At 43.7% G+C, this 22,778-nt stretch overlaps 1 long non-coding RNA gene across 1 annotated transcript; it reads right to left on the bottom strand.

Moving 5' to 3' along the window:
• Positions 1–815: 815 nt before the first annotated feature.
• LOC121233243 lies at positions 816–19,553 on the bottom strand. The gene is made up of 3 exons (XR_005932208.1): positions 13,590–19,553; positions 12,652–12,758; positions 816–978 (listed from the first exon to the last, which is right to left on the bottom strand). It is a non-coding gene; the product is annotated as an uncharacterized LOC121233243 (long non-coding RNA).
• Positions 19,554–22,778: the final 3,225 nt, after the last annotated feature.

Here is a 22,778-nt window from a genome sequence, read left to right on the forward strand (position 1 = left end):
TCCAATACAGGGTGGCCCAGAGCAGATAATGCAATCATCTCTGGATGAGCTGCAGCCAAGGCTGCCTCCAGCTTGCTTCGCTGTCAAGGAAAATATCCACAGACTACGTGACATAAACCTGTGAGGCCTGAAGGTCTTTATGTCATCCTGGTAGAACAGTGCTGTAAAAGCCTGTGGGACTGCAGGGCTCTGTAGGTACAGCGTTGCAAGGAGACATGGTCTCTCATTAAGGCACCGAAAACAGCATCAGCTGAGACACTTTAAATATGTTACCTCGGAATTATTTCTGCCTCTTTTTTCCTCTCCAGTTAAAATTTATCTCTTTAAGAAGAAAAAGGTTGAATCCTATAAAAAGCAGGCAGATATTCACATTTTTCAGAAGTGGCTGACATTTCCAAAACTCAGGCAGTTTATAGTACCCTAACCTCTTCCCATGAGTTTTCAGCAAGATGCAGCAAGTCCCTTATTCCCTGGGCATGGCCTGTCATTAGCCTGACAACAAAACCAAACAAAAGCTTTGGAGTGGTCATTAACCCAAGCAGAGGAAGGAGCACTCTTCTGTAAATCCACCACAGACCCCTTTCAGTTGTCTCTTTGGGTGATGGTGGCACGTACAAGCCAGGTTAGTTGTTTGGGGGTGCTTTGGGTACACTAAATGTCAGCCGTAAGGGGGATGGATCTGGGGGATTACCACCCCTCCCCAAGCTGGTTTATTCATGAAACCAGTGCATTCTTTGGGGTACTTCACAGTCACTGCTGAAGTAAGCCCAAACATTAAACTTTTATACCAAATGCTGGCATTTTGAAACATAGTGAGCTCACCTGAGGGTCTGTTTTCAAAGATCCCCATCAGTACCCTGCTATTTTCAGAGGAGAGTATCACAACAGGTCTTCCTGTTGGACTGTGCTGCATCACAGTTTTTAATATATGTGAACTCCAAAATCCAGGACAACTACAAATCCTTTGTGTTCATGATTCTGTGATCATTCAGAGAAACAAAGAACATTCTTTGTGTAAATTCACTGAATTACTTTAAAAAAGTTTAGATGGGGAGATGACATATCCTAGAAGAGGACACATGGCAGATGGAGTGGGAAAGTTACTCATCAAGCAATTCATTCATGAAGCATGGAGCTGTAGATGTAGAACAGCTACTTTCTTGTTAGTTTTGCAGTAAACTATAGAAAATATCTTGTCAAAAGTGGTAAGTGTTGTAAGCCAGGACCTCAGTTTAAGAGGGTGAATCACTGCAATGGAATGGATTCATCTACTATGAGCTTGGCACTAAAATTTAAAGCACTTTAGCTAGAGTTTGTTAGAGATAATGAAGTAGGCATAACTAAGATGTCCTTTTCAGCAGTTTATCCCAAAATATTTTCCAATGGAGATCAACAACACAGCCACAGTTCTACAGATGAGAAAACTAAGGCACAGAGAGGCAAATCAATTTATTCAAGGTCACGCAGTAGGCAAGAAAACTCCATTCTTTGAATTGGAGACCAGTACTCTGCCCACTTGACCACACTGCATAATGTTTGCATTCTCTGAGGCCAGAAAATGCTCTATTTGTTCATGTAATGCTTAGCATAACTAGCTGTGAGTGCCTTTCTAAGGGTGATGAATGCTATTCAGTGTGCAAAATAGTCTGGCAATTCACTGATGCTCTCCACCCATGTGAACTCCAAGCTCTCTTTACCTCCTCTGACCGTGTAACAGCACACAGTAAGAGGCAGCACTACCTTATGATGGAGCCAAGCAAATGTTATCATCAGTAATTTGCTACAGTAATTACTGTTTTGTTTAAATCAGTGTCACTTCAATAAACTCATGTACTGCCTGTCACATACCTCATTAACAAACAGCCCAAACATGAAGAGCAAAAATAGCTATTGCACTGACATTTGGGGAAGGTGTGCAAAGGCAATCAGGATGCTCTTCTAAGCCAATGCAAATTTCTGTAAATCACCGATTGGTGCAAATTGGCATAGCTCCGTTGCGTTGACTTACATTAATTAACACTGCAGAAATTCTAGGCCATAAGTCATCATTTTTCTCGTGTCTAATTTAAGGAACAACCTAACCAATCTCATGCTCTGAGCATTAAAAACAAACCAACACCTTCAGGTCCTAGTTTTCTGCAAACATTTTTCTTATGTCCTCATACAGAATCTGGCAAAATGGGTGAACTCAATGTCAAATCACAGTTTTCCACTCACTGGCCCCACAGTAACATTTAACACCCACAATCCACAGCATAAATGATGAGGGAAGGAAGTGATGCCAATTAGTATCTGACCTGTTGATTTTCAGTAATGAGCAACACATTCAGTTCTGCAGCAATTCAGGCACACAGGGAAGAGTCCTGGTTGCCAAACTGTACTGAGAGTGCTGCTTATTCATACTTTGTGAATTCACCACATTATTTTGTCTGGGAACACTAACAATACACTTATTCACTGGGGAAAATAATGTATCTCACTTCCAGGCCTTTACAATGCTTTGCTTCTTTATTTTTTTCTTTCCTTCTTCCACCCTCCCTGCCCCCCCTCCCATTTAGAATCTGTCAAAATCTAATGAATTGCAGAATCACATTGTACTATGTTATGGCTGGAAGAGTCACAATGATTTTCTCTGAGTTACTTTCATGTTTCAAAAACTTTTCATTTGTGTTCCTCCTGGGAATAGAGAAGCATATCTTTTTCTTTCATTAAATACACTTATTATTGTCCTATATAAGCACCAACAAAGAGCAAGGCCCTTTCACCTTTATACATTTGTAAGCTACATCCTTTATGTGCTATCTATGGAGTATAACACAGAGCATAGGATAATCCCAGTTTCAAAATTCTCGGATTAAAAGGAGAGGACTGGCACAAGCTTGGGGTGGGTATAGAATCATAGAATCATTTAGGTTGGAAAAGACCTTTAAGATCATCGAGTCCAACCATTAACCTAATACTGAAAAGTCCACCACTAAACCATGTCCCTAAGCACCACTTCTACACATCTTTTAAATACCTCTAGGGAAGATGATTCAACTGCTTCCCTGGGCAGCCTGCTCCGATGCTTGACAACCCTTTTGATGAAGAAATTTTTCCTAATATCCAATCTAAACCTCCCCTGGCACAACTTGAGACTGTTTCCTCTTGTCTTATCTCTCGTTACTGAGGGTGCACTGGATCCCTTCATCCAGACCATTGATAAAGATACTAAACAGAACTGGCCCCAACACCGAGCCCTGGGGAATACCACTTGTGACCAGCTGCCAACTGGATTTAACTCCATTCACCATCACTCTTTGGGCTCGGCCACCCAGCCAGTTTATTACTCAAGGAAGAATACACTCATCCAGGCCATAAGCAGCCAGTTTCTGCAGGAGAATGATGTGGGAAACTGTGTCAAAGGCTTTACTAAAAACTAGGTAGACAACATCCACAGCCTTTCCCTCATCCACTAAGTGGGTCGCCTTTTCATAGAAGGAGATCAGATTAGTCAAACAGGACCTGCCTTTCATAAACCCATGCTGACTGGGCGCAATCACCTGGTTGTCCTGTACGTGCCATGTGATGGCACTCAAGATGATCTGCTCCGTAACCTTCCCCGGCATCGGGGTCAGACTAACAGGCCTGTAGTTCCCTGGACCCTCCTTCTGGCCCTTCTTGTAGATGGGCATCACATTTGCTAACCTCCAGTCAACTGGGACCTCCCCTGTTAGCCAGGACTGCTGATAAATGATTGAAAGCGGCTTGGTGAGCACTTCCACCAGCTCCCTCAGTGCCCTTGGGTGGATCCCATCCAGCCCCATGGACTCATGTGTGTCTAAGTGATGTAGCAGGTCACTAACCATTTCCCCTGGGATTATAGGGGTTTCATTCTGCTCCCCATCCCTCTCTTCCAGCTCAGGTGGCTGGGTACCCAGAGAACAACTAGTCTTACTATTAAAGACTGAGGCAATGAAGACATTAAGTACTTCAGCTTTCTCCTCAGCCTTTGTCACTGTGTTTGTCCCCGCACCCAATAAAGGATGGAGATTCTCCTCAGCTCTCCTTTTGTTCCTAATGTGTTTATAGAAACAGTTTTTACCGTCTTTTACAGCAGTAGCCAGATTAAGTTCTAGTTGGGCTTTGGCCCTTCTAATTTTCTCTGTGCATAACCTCATGACAGCCTTGTAGTCCTCCTGAGTTGCCTGCCCCTTCTTCCAAAGGCCATAAACTCTTTTTTTTCCTGAGTTCCAGCCAAAGCTCTCTGTTCAGCCAGGCAGGTCTTCTTTCCCACCAGCTTGTCTTCCAGCACATGAGGACTGCCTGCTCCTGTGCCTTTAAAACTTCCTTCTTGAAGAATGTCCAGCCTTTCTGGACTCCTTTCCCCTTCAGGACTGCCTCCCAAGGGACTCTGTCAACCAGTCTCCTAAACAGGCCAAAGTCTACCCTGTGGAAGTCCAAGGTGGCAGTTCTGCTAAACCTTGCTCCTTACTTCTCCAAGAATCACAAACCCTATCATTTCATGATCACTATGCCCAAGATGGCCTCCAACCATCACATCACCCACAAGTCTTCTCTGTTCACAAATTCTGTTCGCCTTCCCTCGTTGGCTCACTCACCAGCTGTGTCAGGAAGTTATCTTCCACACAATCCAGGAACCTCCTAGACTGTTTTGTCTCTGCTGTATTGTATTTCCAGCAGATACCTGGTAAGTTGATGTCCTCCACGAGAACAAGGGCTAGTGATTGTGAGACTTCTCCCAACTGCTTATAGAACATTTCATCTGCCTCTTCATCATGGTTGGGTGGTCTGTAACAGACTCCCCCCATGATATCTGCCTTGTTGGTCTTCCCACTGATTCTTACCCATAAACACTCAACCCTGTTGTCACCATCATCAAGCTCTAGACAGTCAAAACACTCCCTAACATACAGGGCTACCCCACCACCTCTGCTTCCTTACCTTTCCCTTCTGAAGAGTTTATAGCCATCCATCTCAGTACTCCAGTTGTGCAAGCCATCCCACCATGTTTCTGTGATGGCAACTATATCATAGCTCTCCAGCTGCACAATGGCTTCCAACTCCTCCTGGTTGTTGCCCATGCTGTGTGCATTGGTGTAGATGCACTTCAGTTGGGCTATTGATCCCGCCACCTTTTTGGGGGGAGAAGCCCTAATTCCTACATGATCATTCTCAGGTGCTTCTGTGGTTTCTAACACATCAATAACTCTTACGTCTTTGTGGCTGCATGGATTTCCAAACCCTACCTCCACTGAGACGGCAAACCGAAGGACCTCACTAGCACACCGTCCCTCAAACATTGGCATGCCACCCCCAGGCTTATCTCTAATGAGCCTGGTTTTATCCCTTTCCTCCTTCAAATCTAGTTTAAAGCTCTTTCACTGAGCCCTGCTAACTCCTGCACAAAGGTCCTTTTCACGCTTTGAGACAGTTGTACCCTGCCTGTTACCAGCGGGCCTGGTGTTGTGTAGACCAACTCATGATCAAAAACCCCAAAATTCTGCTGGTGACATCATAAGCGGAATGAAGGGGGCAGGTCTGGTGCCTTCTACCCTTATGGTGGTGGTGTTTGTCTTGGCATGTGAGGTTTTGTAGGGAAAAAACAGCCAAATACAGAAATTAAGCTGAGGAGAAAAATCAGGAGCAGGAGTAGGTTTGGAGTGATGGAAGGGACTCAGTCTGAGAGTACAGGAAAGTGTCTATGCTGTTTATGCCCACTGCTTTCAAGAAGGGCCTGCCCATGCTCACAGAGGAGGACATTGGACACGACACCAACCCCAGGCCTGTCTCACTTGTCTGTGCATCTACTCACCCCCAGGCCTCTCCAGAAAGCAGAGTGAGCTGTTTGTGACACCTATCCACTCCGCATCTGCTACATGGCCATGCCAGCTCTTGGTTTCAAGAACAAGCCATAAACAAGCTCTTTCTTGGGTGACCATGTCCAGAGAGGTTCTCTTGTTCACAAAGTCCTCCATCCACCGTGGTCTGGAATAGCTTGCTGCACTCTACTACAAGGACCTCAGTCTTCCCTCCGTGCTCCTGAGCTATTTTACCAGTGCTGACATCATCACTGTTCAGCAGCTTTCCCAGGAGTTGTTTCTGTGCCCCACAGTGTAAGCCCAGATCAAATATCAGGGGCAGCTTCTCCTATGAGACCTCCCTAAACCCACATGGTGGTGAAAAAGAGGCGTCACTGCAAGGAGACGCTGGGTAGGTCATCTCTGCATGCAGCTGTAGGCTCCAGGAGAAGGAGGAATCCTTACCTTCACAAGCCACTCCTTAGTTTATGACCGGCTGGGGTGCTATTATTCAGGTCTGATAAGATTTGGAAATGGTCAGAGAAAAACAGCTCAGTAAGACCCCAAGGAGAACCTCATTTATTCATCTGAGATTGACCTGGGAGGTTTCTAATCAACAGACTTGCTTTTGAGCTGGGTCTCAGCTGGTGACTAGATAGGATTGCAGTTGCCTGTGGTGGCAGGGCGGCAGCCTGCAGGGTTATGATCCAGGTGCACGTAACAAAACAGCTTTGTTAATCAGTGTAGTCTCTGCATGTCACAGTTTTCTCTGCCCCACAGACAAGTGGGGATTCCCCTGTACAGCATCCAAAATGAAGGGAGATAAGAAGCTCCTGTCCTGCATCTACAAATAGAGATGCTGCTTTGTGTTGGGAAAGACTACCTACCAAGGAAGGCAGGAATTGATGTCCCATTTTATTCAATCCCCAAATACTTGGGGGGGCAATGCAGGTACCTATAGTGCCATTTTTGATTCCCCGAGGTGTCTCATCCAGGCATCAGCTGCTGTTCATGAATGGTGCTGAGCCCCCACCCACCCCATCTCTCATCTGCTTGCCACGTTTGGGAGACCAGTGCTACAGTGGACTGACGTGTCTGAAATGCCATGGCTGAGCCACGGTGCCATGGCATGGAGAAACAGCTCTTGTCTGTCTGCTCTGCAACTCCACCCAGCCCTGGTTACAAGAACATATTTAGCTAGATTAATTTAGCATCTAGTCTTTCCTTTTTTATTTAATTCCTCTGTTTTCCCAAAGGCCTTCTCTTTTGTTCTTTGAATCTTCACCATTTTGAATGCATGGCCCTATGTACAGTGAATCTCTGGATACATAGATGAGACTGACACCTCACAGCTAAACGATCACTTTCCTTTGCTCAGTTTGTTTATGCAGACTGAAAGTTTCAGTAGTAGCTTGTTGAAAACTTGCAGAGTCCTAGAAAATAGGACAGAAAGGAAGAAAGCATCCAGGCCATCCTCCTGATCCAAACACTGTCAGCTCTACCTTTAAAATTCTCACAGATGTATTTGTCTCTACTTTTTATTCAGCACCGTTAATTTTTAATATCCCTCTACCCACTGCCTAAGCCAAAAATCATTTTCACTGGATCATTTTGCTTCTTTTCCTCTAATCCAAACCTCATTTTGTTATTTGCTAGCAGCTTTGTGTCCTTTATCGTTATTACTTTCTCCTGCCTGGTGTTCACATTTCCCTTCAATTTAATAGCCTAAGAATCCCATTAACAAGCAGCCTACTCAGCCTTCTTAGACCATTAACATGGGTGTTAAACAAGATTGACTCTAATGGTAACCCATCAGCCACGTCTTCAAAAATGCTGTAGTTTCAGTGGGTTTTAGCCAACTTGCCTCCAAAGACATTTTGAATTAATGTTTTGGGTAAGAATTATTCACACACCATTCACAATAGCTCCTTGAAATCCAAAGCTGATTCTCACATTTCATTTGTCCATCTAGATCCTGATGTTTAAGGACAGCTGCAGAGGGCAAACATTTGCAGTGTAATTCTGTCAAAAGTCAAGTCTCCAAAACAAGTCCCATGCTTTTTGGCACATAGTGTCAGTGTTTTCTTCATTTCAGGACACTCCCATCACTTTATCTGCAGTTTAAAGAACAGCAATTGCCAAGATCATTTTCCCTTCATCTTCTGAGCACTCTCCTCTGAATTTTCAGAGCTACGCCAATTGTCTGATGCTTTTCAAGTTATGGTGTTGTTCACCTGAATGAATATATTTCTTTGTCATTCAGACCATGTGTCAGGTCAAGGGAGGTGAGAAGAAAAAAGATCCTCTTTCATGATACCTGATGGGGTGGTTGGACCCTGCTTCTGGGCACTGAGCGCGTGGGAACTGAAAGCAGTCATGGCTCTGAGAGGCACTATTCAGCAAAATAGCACAATGGCTCTTTTTCTACTGCTGAGATGCTGCAGAAGATCCCACGACCTTTAGGTGGGTGATTGATGATCCACGGCTCTCAGAAGTGTGGCACACCTGAGGACCTGAGCACTTGTGTCTCAGCAGCTGAACCACTCAAGGTGCTTGTTTGCCTCGGGTGCCTCTGGGATTCAGTTCTCCTCAGACCTTCACTTGCCGGTGCATGAAGCCAGGATAGGTCAGTGTCAGCCCATTATGAAAAAGGGAGTGTAGATTCAAGACTATTGCTTTCCAGCTGATGTCTGCATTACCTGAGCCACAAAGCTGTGCATTAGCAGCTACACAGACCTGGCAGATGTCTCTGCCTTGAGGTGAGTCACTAGCTTCAAACCGGATGGTTGAAAAGCTTGGCTAAGAAGGGCTAATTAGTTTGGAGAGATATTCTTCTATGCTTTTAATTGATTTTATGCTTAAGGAAATTTAGGCTGTGAGAGATTTAGTTTTTCAGATAGCAGAGAAATTATTTATCCACAGGAATAGGAGGCTGCACAGATCTTTGCCCAGCTCTGTGAGTGGGAAAAAAATATTCCAAACCTGCAGTTAGATGGCTTGAAGAACAGCAGCACAATTATACATTTACCAGTCTTAGAACAGGAAATGATCTGTGTAATAGACCCCTAATTCAACCACCTGCTTTGATTAGAAGAGAATGTAATTAACACCGAAATCACTGCCTTGAGACATAGGTTTACAGGAAGAATGGACCACTGGTCAAATTCAAAAGTTAAGGATATTTAAAGGGCCATTTCACATCCAGGAAGTGCTTCTAAACTACTAAACACTGACTTCTTCTCACTTTCTTGACCAGTTATATATTATTCTTTTGTTATTGCGTAGGAAACATTAACAAAAATAGTGCTTTCCTAAAAATGTATCAGACATACATTGTCATCTGCTCAGAACTAGCCCTCAACAGATATTCACAGATAACTCATCCAGCCTTGCACAAAGGCTGTAAGTCTCTCCTCTTCAAAGTGAGAGAAGTTTCTGCAAAAACTTGCATATACTTCTTTAGGCATCTTTCTTACATGTCTCCACACACACGCTCCCATTTGTGCACCTGAAGTCTAGGAATACTTTCTAACGAGAACTGAACTAGCACGCTAAGGATGTGTATTTTACAGAACTGGTAAACCAGACATTTTTTAGAGAGATGCATCAGTAATTGACAGTCCCTGAAGTGGACTCTTTTTTATTCCAACAGAAGGCTTCCCATGGCGGGGATATAAACCACGACTCTCCTGTCAGTTCATAGCAAACAGTCTCACACTTAATGCCTAATTAAAGGCTTCTGTCCTATTGCTTTAAAACCAGCTGGAGCCTTTCTGTAGTTTGACTAGGCCCCAGCCAGCTACAAAGAGATTGTGATTAATGTTTGACATTGGTAAATTCAATACAAACGGCAGCATTGGTAGTAACTGACTCTGAGGTTTTAATCCCACAAGTAACCAGTTGAAATTAATTCTACTTGAAGACTTCTGGGCCTGGTTTATTTCTATATCAACCCATGAGTAAGATGATGCAGGTCCACTCTCTCAAAACCGAACCTCCAGAGCTGTAACCGATGTCATGGAATAAGTGGGCACAAAAAGCTATGGGAAAGCATAGTGAAGTACTAACAACAGTTTAATCCACAATGTATCTGTCTGCTCACTCATGGACTGGCACCTTGCAAGCCAGACCCCAAGAAGGAATTCATCCCAACTGTTGGCATCTATCTTGACCAGCTAAGTGCCCTTGTAGTCAATGGTGAGTCAGCGGAGTCTGGGCTGTGACCCATCCAGTCAAATGTGGGCACCTACTTTGCAGTGAGACAAATCACACCCCACACTCCGTTTCCTGTACTGAACAGGTCATTGATTATAAAGGGATCCGATGGTCCCATATAGTAGTCTGTATTATAAACACCTAAAACTAAGCAAGCTAAATCCCTCCACATCCTGGCATTTGGGGTGTATTGGGTTTGTCCCAAACTGCAGATGCATTTTTCTCCATTCCTTTGGCAGCAAAGTGCAGGCCACAGTCTTTTTGGTGCAGAAACCCAGGAATGTGAGGAATTCGAGATAAGGATAGTAACTGAGAGAAGTAATGGGCAAAAAATGGACTGAATACAGCTAGAGAGTGAAGAGCTGCATGACTGTGGGGAATTCGTGTTGTTGTAATTGTGCTGAAGGACGAGGGGTGGATTGTGCGTAAATTGTCCACTTTTTTGTCAGTGTTGTGATAAAATTATTTTGATTTTGGTGTGGAGAATTCTTTTTTGTTGATGTGAGTGAAGTTTGCAAAAACTGTGAAGATTTTGTGTGATGAATGCAGATTTTAATGATAGTTCTTAAATGTGTGATGCACAGAGGTGAGGGGTGGAATGTATTGCGTTTGCATGGCAAGGTTTTGGTAGTGGAGGGGGTTACAGGCATGGCTTCTGTGAGAAGCTGCTGGAAGCTTCCCATATGTCCAACAGAGCCAACCCCAGCCAGCTCCAAGATGGATCTGCTGCTGACCAAGGCTGAGCCCATCAGCGACAGTGGTAGTGCCTCTGGGAGAACAGATTTAAGAAGTGGGGGGAAAAAATTGCAGTGGGAGTGAGGAGTGAGCACACTTGCGAGACACAACTCTGCAGACCCCCAGGTCAGTGAAGAAGGAGGGGGAGGAGATGCTCCAAGCGCCGGAGCAGAGATTCCCCTGCAGCCCGTGGGGAAGACCATGGTGAGGCAGGCTGTCCCCCTGCAGCCGATGGAGGTCCATGGTGGAGCAGATGGCCACCTGCAGCCCAGGGAGGTCCCCACGCCGGAGCAGGCAGGTGACTGAAGGAGGCTGTGACCCTGTGGAAACCCGTGCTGGAGCAGGCTCCTGGCAGGACCTGCAGATCTGTGGAGAGAGGACCCCACACTGGAGCAGGTTTTCTGGCAGGACTTGTGACCCCATGGGGGACCCACACTGGAGCAGTCTGTGCCTGAAGGACTGCAGCCCGTGGAAGGGACCCACGCTGGAGCAGTTTGTGAAGGACTGCAGCCTGTGGGAAGGACTCATGTTGGAGAAGTTCATGGAGGACTGTCTCCTGTGGGAGGGACCCCACGGTGGAGCAGGGGAAGAGTGTGAGGAGTCCAGCCCCCTGAGGAGGAAGGAGCAGCAGAGACAATGTGCGATGAACTGACCCCAACCCCCATTCCCTGTCCCCCTGTGCCACAGGCGGGGAGGAGGCAGAGAATCCGGGAGTGAAGCTGTACCTGGGAAGAAGGGAGGGGTAGGGGGGAAGGTGTTTTGAGATTTGGTTTTATTTCTCATTACCCTACTCTGGTTGATTGGCAATAAACAAAGTTAATTTTCCCCAGGTCAAGTCTGTTTTGCCCATGATGGTAATTGTTATATGATCTCTCCCTGTCCTTATCTCGACCCACGAGCCCTTTGTTATATTTTCTCTCCCCTGTCCAGTTGAGGCGGGGAGTGATAGAACGGCTTTGGTGGGCACCTGGCGTCCAGCCAGGGTCAACCCACCACAGGGGGCAGTGGGTGTCACACAAAGTTGCTGGTAATGTCATGCAAAGCTGAACTAGGATCCTGGAGAGGAGGTTAGCTCTTCTGTGCAAGGACAACTGCAAGGTCAGAGGTCTGGCTCCATCCTTTGCAGAGAGAGCTGGGTCGGCATTTCAGCATTTAGTGTCCATACACAAGATCTTCCAGAGTCATTTACCTCCCCTCACTCTTTGATGGCCTCAATAAGAGGTAATGATAAAATCCTACTATGTTTTTGTTTTTCAAAGCTTGATGGCTCATTATCTTCCAGCTTTGCTTTTCACCAAGCAAATTGTTTGTTTAATTCTTTAGCTTGTGTTGAAGCTGATATTCATGTGCTTCTCTTCAGAAACTCCCTTTTTATCATTGTTATTAATACGATGTCTATCATTCAAGCAAAATTCAGGTTTTTCATAAGGATACTATACAGAAAATTAAAGATGATCTCTCATGGCTGCTGGAAAAAAGTTCCTCTCTGTTATCCTTCATTATCATAATGAATTGTCACCACTGACAAGAAGTGTTTAAAATGAGGTTTAAAAATATCCTGCTTCACAAACTAAAGTTAATCAGGTCATCCCTAGGGATGGAAAGATTTTAGTTTGTGGTACCTGTCAAACCCTCGGCAAGGGAAATAACCTGTACAGGTATGTTAGAAGGAGACTTCAGCCTGCAAAGCCAGGGGTTTTTCTTCATTAACAGCAGATTATGAACCCCCAAATGAGATTAGTCTCCTTTAACTTTTGTCCTTTTAAGGACATGCAGCAGTTTTACTGTAAACAGAAGACTACTGAGTAAGTGTTATATCTGTATTTCTTTAGGAGTGCTAATGTATGAAAAGCCTAATCTGAGAAAGATCACAGAGAATGTGTTAAAAGTCATAACTGACCTGAGGCCCGAGATGTTGCCTTACTCACAGGATCAGCCTCTAATACATATTCTGCAGCTCTGGCCTATGGAAAGGTCCCTCTGACCTTTTACAATGTCAGTTTTGACCTACGCAAAGAGGAAAGATCCAAAGTCCAATCCTTCCAAAACAATTAATGTGGTTACTTCTTCAGCCCACACAGAGTGAGATTTACAAATCTGCCTTTTAATAATGTTTCAACTACCTTGTATAAGCTCCTAGAAGTGTAGCATGGCAAAGAACTGAATACCTTGCTTTAAAACCATTATTTACCAACCTTATACCTATACCTCCTTTAAAATCCTGGAAAAACTGTGTAGCATTAACGTCCGTGTTGCCAGGGTGTTTTATCAACCCCTCACAATTACATAGTCAGCAATCAGTGAAGACACTTCACTTGAACAGCAATTATACTTCTTGCCATCTAATCAAGATAGCCGTGATTGACATTGCTGCATCTTCAGATGAAACAAAGTTTTTCTCTCATTAATTTATGAAGGCAATGCCTTATGCAACCTCATGTTAGAACCTCTCCTCACACATCACATACAAATATGTACCTGCTCATAGTACACAAATACCTTTCCTTACAAAGAAATAGTAGTTTTATCCAGAAGATGCACACCTTGAAAACCTAATGTAAATTCATATTTTATGCAAAGTGAAATTTATGAGATTAAATTTTGGAAACAATTCACCAGCTATACTTGGCTAATGATGCCTCAAATGCAATAAAAGTGCATATAAAATCAATATAATTACTGAGCTAAATCATTTTACACAAGCTGAGGAATAATGAGAAATAAAACACATTAAGAAAAAGAGGAGAAGTTTTTGCATTGTCATGGGAAAGGAACCTGCCAGATGTCCATTGCAAAACAGTGGAGCGGGCTAGGTGCTGGAGTTAGCAAAGGATTTACTCTTTTACCAGCTATGTAGATGGTCATCTGAATTAGCACCTAAGAATAGCACACATAAGTGTGATATGTGAAAATTAGGAAGTTATTTGAAACTTTCTCACATGACATTCTCATAAACAAATGGAATATAGTCTCTATTAATCCACCTTAAAGTGTCTGAACAATCTGTTGATAACTGCCTTGTAAAGTTTCACATCATTAGCTGGCTATAATGCTGAAACAGCATTTCATGTGGAGGTTTAAAAGGATATCTTCTGCCCTGTCCTAGTCAGAATTCTCATTAACAGCTTGGCTACTGTAATGGCATGCACTTGTAAAAGCACTTTCGATGAGGGACAGAGTACAGGTGATCTTTTTTTGTTAGCTGAAGTTCACTAAACAGAAGTGTCACATTGCATTTCTGAAGGAGAAAGAAAATAAGCAAATACAACATAAAGATCAATGGGCTTAGCAATAACATGGAAAAAATAGATTTTGGAAGCCACATCTGGGCAGTGCTTGCTGCTGCTGTCCAAAAAATAAAATTTCTTTCCATGAAGCGTGAACAGGTGTAGTGCGTGTAAGCTGTGGGACATCATCACTCTTCTAGTCTTCACATTACTGAAGCATGAGTTACAGAACTGAGCTCAGGGATGCCAGTGTAAGCCTAGAGGAGAGAAACAAAAAAGATAAACATTCTGCAAAATATGGCCTCTGAGAATATTTTTTCAGGACTTACTATGGTAAGTCCTGAAAAGAAAAGATCAATGCTGAAGGAACAGAAGTGGAGAAAAAAAACAGAAAGGAGTGGGAAGGAACAAGAGCAGATGAGTTGATACTAGAAGGAATTGTGATCAGCTGTTTGCTAACAGTGCTCCTAATTCCATTTTCCACATGATCCCACACGAAATCCTGAGTTTAATTTCCAGCGTGGGAAACATGGTTAGATCTGAGAAAAACCATTCCACAACATGGCTAGCGAAGCATGGGACAAAGATAACTGCAGAAGATACCTACCATGGACCCTCCTTCCAGAGAGTTTTTGAGTCCTGCTTGGGCAAAAAATGTGTTTCCCATGAGATGGTCAAAGTTTGATCCCTCACTAGAGCAACAGCTTATCTTCTGCCATTATATCCATCACAGCCTTGCCCACATTCTCTGTTCTCTCCTACAGTACTGCCTGCCACGGACAGTCTGGATACACTTGCTCCTATTTTAGTACCAAGGTCCTTCCAGCGCAATATTGTGAATTTTCTCCAGTGATATAGAGACAGACAGACAAGTACCTTAAGTGTTTACACTTGGTGGCAATAACAACAGGTTGTTGTAGTCATTGTAAATGCCTTCAGTGAAAAAAAAAGTTAAAATTGGATAACAATTCCAGCAGGTGATTGCAGGAGTACTACTTTTATTGCTGTAGATGAAAGTTATGATGATTTATTGTTAACAAGTCATGTAAAACAAATAAAAATAAATGAATCTGGTTTAAAATGGTCAGTGAATCTTATGAGATAGTTACAGAGCCCAAGGAATGAGCTTTCACCAGGGCTATGACTAAATTAGCTTTCAAATTTACAGTTTTCTTATTCCCTTAAGGGTTGAATTGTTCATTGTGTCCCTAATGTAATTTTCCACATCTCCAATCAACAGCCTTAAGAGAAGATATTGCAACTAGAGGTTTTCCTAATCTTTGCTGCCAGCTCTGACTGATGTTCTACTTTTGGTCAATAGCCCTTCATCATAGGTCAGGGCTGCTTCTTCCCTTGTGTTTGATGGCTTACCTGTCTTACAAGGATAGCACATCTGGTTTGCAGAGCTCACTACCTTATAAATTAAAATGTGGCTTAAGAGTAACCATCTGTCTAAATTTCTATTATCCTTCCAGTTTCTGGTGGATTTGTTTCAGAGCACTTCCTCAGCTATGTAACACCTTTTTAACTTGTGGAGGGAATTATGACATTATTCTCATGGGTGATTGATTGGTTGTGTGATTGATTTTAGGTGAAAGTAATAAATGATAATTAATGGAGAAAAAGAACATTTTAGCTGCATATCACTATATAAGATCTTTTAAAATTACTTTCAATTCTGACTTTATGAGACCAGAAGGAACCTCACTTTGTATCATCATTTTTGTGCCTTGTGGGATCAAAAAGAACACATTTTTCCACTTGATAGTGATTTTCCACTCCTGTGAAATGCCACATGCCAGAAAGGAAGATGACTGTTTCCTGCGCAGAGCAAGACAGGAGCAAAGGAGGAATTGCAATATAATGTGACAACTTCCTCAGAGCACTTTTGAGGGGGTTCAGTGAACCACCTTCAGTGCATATGGCTGAGCCAAAAACCTCAAGCCAACCACAGCAATTAAAATTCAGATAAATAATCTAGTAATGAGTTTAGCAGGGAATTTTGGTCTCCAGTTTCACACATGCATTTTTTCAGAGGCAGCTTGTGTGTGGTTTGTTTTTTCTTTCACTGCTATTGTAATTCCTCAGCCTTTGGTCATTGCAGGGAGGCAACTGCAGAACAATGAAAGTTTGGCAACATCACCCATAAAAGTGTTGCAGCTTCAGCTAGCTCCTCTCCACAGCAGCACACCCTTTGCTGCCTTCATGCAGGTTCCTCAAAGGTTTTGCAGGAGTACTGTTCATTGTGCTGTCCCAACACAAAGCAGTGCTCTCACAGATCACAAATGTATCTGCAAATTCTCAGTAAAGCTCTAACACAGTAGGATATATAGGGCCCTATCCTATTCATACTGCCAGTTGCTAAGGGGAGCATATAAGGAAGACCATATGCAAAATGCAATAAAGTGCATTGCACAGTTATGAGCAGTGATTGAAAAATTGCAGCTGCAGAGGTATAATCTGATTCCCACTGCTTTTTATTCATTATTTGATAGATCTCATATCAAGTCTTTGCCATAGCAGCAGACTACAGCTCATACCCCTCTTGATTCATTGCTGCAAGCATTGCCACTGAAGATAATGATATTATTATTTTATCAGATTCTATACATAACGGAGTCAAACTGCAAGATTAGTGGTATGTCTTAGTGATCTCTTGGCTCCACCTAAAGATGAAGAGGCTGACCTGGCTCAGAAGCATAACCAACCTGTGGAGAGAGTAAGTCAGTCAGCAGGAAGGAAGGAAGTCTTCTCTTGGAACCTGCCTGGGGGATCAGCCCTCCTCTTCCCACCTTAGGCTCATGTAGCCACCCTGCACTAGGGGACAAGCCCCACAGACTCTCTTCTTTGGGAAAAACACCCTGTGTCTGGCACTACAATTGTAGTATTTCCCTGACATTGTGGATTGGACACTTCAATAGGAGAACTTACTAATACATTTATGAAAAACTTTTACTTGCATTTAAAATTACTAACTTTTTTAGGGTCACATAGGAATCATATGTTCATTTCCTCATATGGCTTAAAAATTATAAGCATAATGATAAAAAAGTAACTATACCCTGAAATATGCTGGTTAAATATTGTGTGGTAAGTAGCTCCACTAAATGCCCTCTCTCAATTTCTCACATGCCTTAGTGTTTGTTACTTTTATATTGTTATACTGAAAATTCATCAGAATTATAAACTCTGTGTCAGAGTTTCCATTAATCATCCTTTAACAAACCACAGATAACCCAAATCAGATTATGGAAATCTGTAACTCCTGGAATCTCTTAATTGTTACATCACTAGCTCAGCTAGTTACCAGATAATAGTCCGTATACTGTTTTAATTGATACATCTTATTAATCAGCTGTAGCCCTATAAAGGTTTCTTCAAGTATCTGCAAATGCCATCTGATTACTTCTGGGACTGGTCTCAACAGCACAGGCCAAGAATTGTTTGAATCAAGGTAACTCTGATGAGTTGCTTCCAAGAAGAGAAAAGCTAGACAAGGCTTCACATGGGATTTTTCACAATACAAGGAAAATAGGCTACGCCTGCACTGCTGAATACAGCTTCAAGACCAGACTTGTAAACAGTCCATGCTACGAGCTTACACCTGAGGTGTTCCCAGGTAAGTATCCCATCACCATGAAGGTTATTCGCTCAGCAGTTTGGGGAAGAAAAGCACAGGATGGGAAGCATGCAGTGCTACAGCCACACTTCTCACACAGTGTAACTGTAAGCTAAAAGAAAAAGTGGGAGAACGCACAGACTTCATACTGGTACAACAGCAAACTTCCTCACCTAACCTCCCCCTTAAACCCTAAGCACTTTGGGGCAATCCTTCCGTCTTGCTCTGTGCTCCTCTGCATCCTCAAACCGATGGTCCATGCCCACCACTGCATCACAGGGTGGAGAGCCCTCACGGAGGGCACCAGGCTTCTTTCTCTCTATCCCAGCAGTCTGGGGGACATCAATGGGTAGAGATTTTCCTCCCCCAAGTTAGTTGCACAGTTCAGGAAGTGTAGAGGGAAAAGGACGCTCTGTTGAATGTAAAACTGGCACAACTTTCCCCAGACAAGAGTGGGAACCAAGGAGCATGTTGTAAAACTGCCTCAAACGATCTAGCATTGAACAAGTGTGTGCCATTGCCTCTTCAGAGATTTGATGAAAATCTGAGCACTGAAGTTGCACAGGCACAAAGAGGAGCTTAAATAAAGGATAACATAAATAGAAACATGTTTTGTAGCCAAGATCTAAAAATACAGGATAGTAAATATAAGGGCTTTGTTTGTTCTTCTTTTATCTTTGATCTAGTCCTGTTGCATTAGTATATTAAATTATTTAGGCTGGAGTGATTAACTAAAATCTCTGATTTTCCTTTAAATCTTACAAACTTCTGTCATTGCCTGCAGCCTGGCACAACTGTTTTGCTTTTCCCCCGCCATGTGCGCTGCAAGGCAGAAAGTTAATATGCTCTTTGCAAACAGCATAATCAGCTAGGTGATATTGGAATGCCTCTGAAAACCTTAGCAAGTGCAATGTGCTCAAATCTCTTCGGCAGCAGAAGAAGCCTTTAGGGATAAATATTAAATGTGGTGTGGCGGGATTTAGCTCCATGCCTCCTATTACCTTTCATGGGAGGCAGACAGCTGAAGCTTTCTGCACCGTGTTAAAAATTTAGGCCTTGATGTTTAAATATTGAACAAAATGTTTAATGTGAGAACATCAGTTGCTCTTTCTTTGTTGTTCAGCTACTATCAGAAGGGGATGGAAACAGTTTATGAGCTTTCATATTGGCTTCTTTCACCGATGCTGTTATAAATGAGGACACGATTCAGCCAACTTGTGGCCCCCAGCCAATGGCACAGAAATGCCAATTTTAATTTTTTTCATGGTTCATAAATGCACATACAGGGACGGTTAAAATTCCTACCCCAGCTTTCAACATCACAAGTGCTACAGGATGACAGACTGCAGGGGAAGAAAAAGGCATCAAATTATGATCTCAGGAGGGAAGGTTCTGCCTTCCACCAGGTTAGAAGTTCTGGTTGATGGGAGTATGGGTCACCCTAGGGAAAGTGCAGCTGCTATATGAAAAACAGAAATAAGGATCATCCCTTCACACAGACCCCTTGCCAACTGCTGTGCCCTTTTATCAGGAATATTATTGCTATCTGCTTCCATGTTACTGTTTTGCTGTGTATTTGTCGTGCTGTGGAAAGGACAGCAACCACAGAATTTTCTCCTCTTGTTTCAGTGTAAAAGTCAGTTTAGGCAATTAGTAGGAGAAAGTTTTAGATGAGTACAGATTATTGGAGTTGGCTCTTATGTGATAATATAAGTATTTAGCACCTGTAGGCTAATAATGGTCTTCCAGGACCTATGGAGCTATGAAGCTCCTGGGAGCTCCGAAGAGCTATGAAGAGGAGATACAACTTCACACAAAGGATGTAAGCCCATCGGATTCAGTAAACAGTGGGAAGACAGAAATAACCAAATGGTTAAAATAGGTCTACTGCTAGCTTATGTCCTGGTTTCGGCTGGGATAGAGTTCATTTTCTTCCTAGTAGCTGGTATAGTATTGTGTTTTGGGTTCAGTATGAGAAGAATGTTGATAACACACTGATGTTTTCAGTTGTTGTTAAATAATATTCATACCAAGTCAAAGATTTTTCAGCTTCTCATGCCCAGCCAGCAGGAAGGCTGGAGGGGCACAAGAAGTTGGGAGGGTACACAGCCGGGACAGCTGACCCAAACTGGCCAAAGCAATATTCCATACCATGTGACATCATGTCCAGTATATAAACTGGGGGGAGTTGGCCTGGGAAGAATTGCGGCTCAGGAACTAACTGGGTTGGCGGGTGGTGAGCAATTGCATTGTGCATCACCTGTTTTGTATATTCCAATCCTTTTATTATTATTATTGTCATTTTATTATTGTTATTATTAGCATTATTAGGTTCTTCCTTTCTGTTCTACTAAACTTTTTATCTCAACCCATGAGTTTTACTTTTTTTTTTTTTTTCTGATTCTCACCCCCATCCCACTGAGTGGGGGGGAGTGAGTGAGCAGCTGCGTGGTGCTTAGTTACTGGCTGGGGTTAAACCACAACAGCTTATACTGCAGTGATCTACTTATTTTTCACTACTGATTTCCTTCTCCATCTCTTGCTGGTGGTTCATGCTTCTATCCTGCTTGCCAGAACCACTGATCTCCAGGAAGTGATTTCATCCCCAAAGTAAAGAACATGCTCAGGGGAACTGCCTAAGGGTCATGGGCTGGGAAACAGAGTGGTCCCCCACTTAGGTGGACTGAATTGTCATTGGGACGAACACTTCCCTCAGCTGATCTTGTAAGGACTTGGTAACATAGTGTAACAAAATAGTTGCCATGTGTCAGGGCAGAAGGAGCACCCAATAAAATAAGGAGACAAAATTGAAGGGAAAGAAAAATGAAAAGAATTGGAGAGCAGCAGAATAATAAAAAGAGTGAGACGGGTAAATAAGATGCGTTGGCTTTGCACGGTAAGTTTTTGGTAGCAGAGAGGGGGTTGCAGGGGTGGCTTCTGCGAGAAGCTGCTAGAAACTTCCCCTATATCCGACAGAGCCAACGCCAGCCGCTTCAGGACAGACCTGCTGCTGGCCAAGGCCGAGCCCATCAGTGACGGTGGTAGTGCCTCTGGGAGAACAGATTTAAGAACAGGAAAAAGTTGCTGTGCAACAGAAACTGCAGCTGGAGAGAGGAGTGAGCATACGTGAGAGAAACAGCCCTGCAGACCCCCAGGTCAGTGCAGAAGGAGGGGGAGGAGGTGTTCCAGGCGCCGGAGCAGAGATTCCCCTGCAGCCCGTGGGGAAGACCATGGTGAGGCAGGCTGTCCTCCTGCAGCCCAGGGAGGTCCACGGTGGAGCAGATGGCCACCTGCAGCCCAGGGAGGACCCCACGCTGGAGCAGGTGGTTGCCTGAAGGAGGCTGTGACCCTGTGGGAAGCCCGTGCTGGAGCAGGTTTTCTGGCAGAACTTGTGACCCCACGGGGGACCCACGGCTGGAGCAGTCTGTGCCTGAAGGACTGCAGCCCATGGAAGGGACCCACGCTGGAGCAGTTCGTGAAGAACTGCAGCCTGTGGGAAGGAATCGTGTTGGAGAAGTTCATGGAGGACTGTCTTCTGTGGAAGGCACCCCATGCTGGAGCAGGAGAAGAGTGTGAGAAAGAGTGGCAGAGCCAAAGAGTGATGAACTGACCCCAACCCCCATTACCCATCCCCCTGCGCCACTCGGGGTGGGGAGGTAGAGAAAATCAGGAGTGAAGTTGAGCCCAGAAAGAAGATATTTTAAGATTTATTCTTATTTCTCACTATCCTACTTTGATTTATGGTAATTGGTGAGTGATCTCTCTGTCCTTATCTTGACCCATGAGCCTTTTGTCATATTTTTCTCCCCCTGTCCAGTTGAGGAGGGGTAGTGATAGAGCAGCTTAGTGGCCATGTGGCATCCAGCCAAGGTTAACCATCACATAAGAAAACTCCAAAACAGAAGGAAGAGAGGTCAGATTAAGCCCAGTGCTTCTGAAGGCACAGAAAAAAGGTGAGAAGATTGGATGAAAGCAGAGGCGTGCAATTGGGAGGCTTCAGATACTGCATGTCCTTTTTATATCAACTGCATCCCAAGAAGAATCCAGGTTGACATGTGGTGTGTATCAGCTTAGGGTAATCCATCAGCACAGTTGCCAGAGATCCTGGAAAACTGTCGGCATGGTCTTCTTTCCTGGTTAGGGGTGTAAGAACCACAAAGTTAGGCAGTAGAAAATAAAAAAATAAGTAGAGAATAAGTGATCAGACAGGTCTTTGGTGGCAAGTGATCAGGAAAACATACTGGAAGCCTGTTTTCCTCCATAACATTGTCTTATAAGTGAGTTGACATTGTCCTGTAAGTTCTTGCATACAGATTAATTTTATCATTCAGGTGGCTACAGGCAGAAGCTGAAGTAAATCATTTGTCATTGACAGCACCCTATGTATTTTCTGCATAAATGGAGGAGTTATCTTTTAAGCAGTGTATAGAAATGAAAGTCAGACACCTGTGGGTTTTTTCACCACTCACATAATGATGATTGTGTGACATTCCCCAGTTAAGCTTATCTCTGTGCCTTTTGGATCCTAGCCTGCAGAAAGGGGACAGTAATGTCTTCTTTGCAGAGGCCTCATGGCATCCGAAGGCAGCGTAACTGCTAGTAATGGAGAGAAATACCTTCTTTTGCTTTTTCTGCATTTACTTTAATGATATTCTAAACTACAGACACACTCCTACATGATTTTTCCTGTTTGTTTTCTCCCTATTTAATAAGAAACAACTCTGTCAGAACCAGTTAAGCTTAGCCACATGGATTTTAGTAGGAAACATTAAGGTCATCAACTTCAGTTGTATGGCCTAAGGCTGCAATGCCCCTGCACAGTCCTCTGCTGCGATGCCAACATAGTCTTCCACAGCAGCAGCTGCTGCCACTTTTTATCTATCTCCTCTCACGGAAAGCTTTGCCTGCTTGGGCCACTGGTTTCTGAAATCTAGGAGCCATGTCTTGAGGGAGCTGCTTGTCTGTCTTAAATTCTGCCAGCCATCCCAGTAGAGTCCGAGGGGACATCTGTGCTTCTGTTAGGTCACCAAAGGCCTCCAGCTTGAAAAGCATGAACTGGGACCTTGCTGGGGACAGGCACTGAAGGCCACCTCCAAGTGATCCTGTTGTAAGCAGGTACCTGATCACAAGCACCAAGAATTCAAGATGGGCAGATGGAAATGCTGGTCATACCTTCCCCCG

The sequence above is a fragment of the Aquila chrysaetos genome, chromosome 4, assembly GCF_900496995.4.
Source record: "Aquila chrysaetos chrysaetos chromosome 4, bAquChr1.4, whole genome shotgun sequence".
Classification (NCBI taxonomy): Eukaryota; Metazoa; Chordata; class Aves; order Accipitriformes; family Accipitridae; genus Aquila; species Aquila chrysaetos.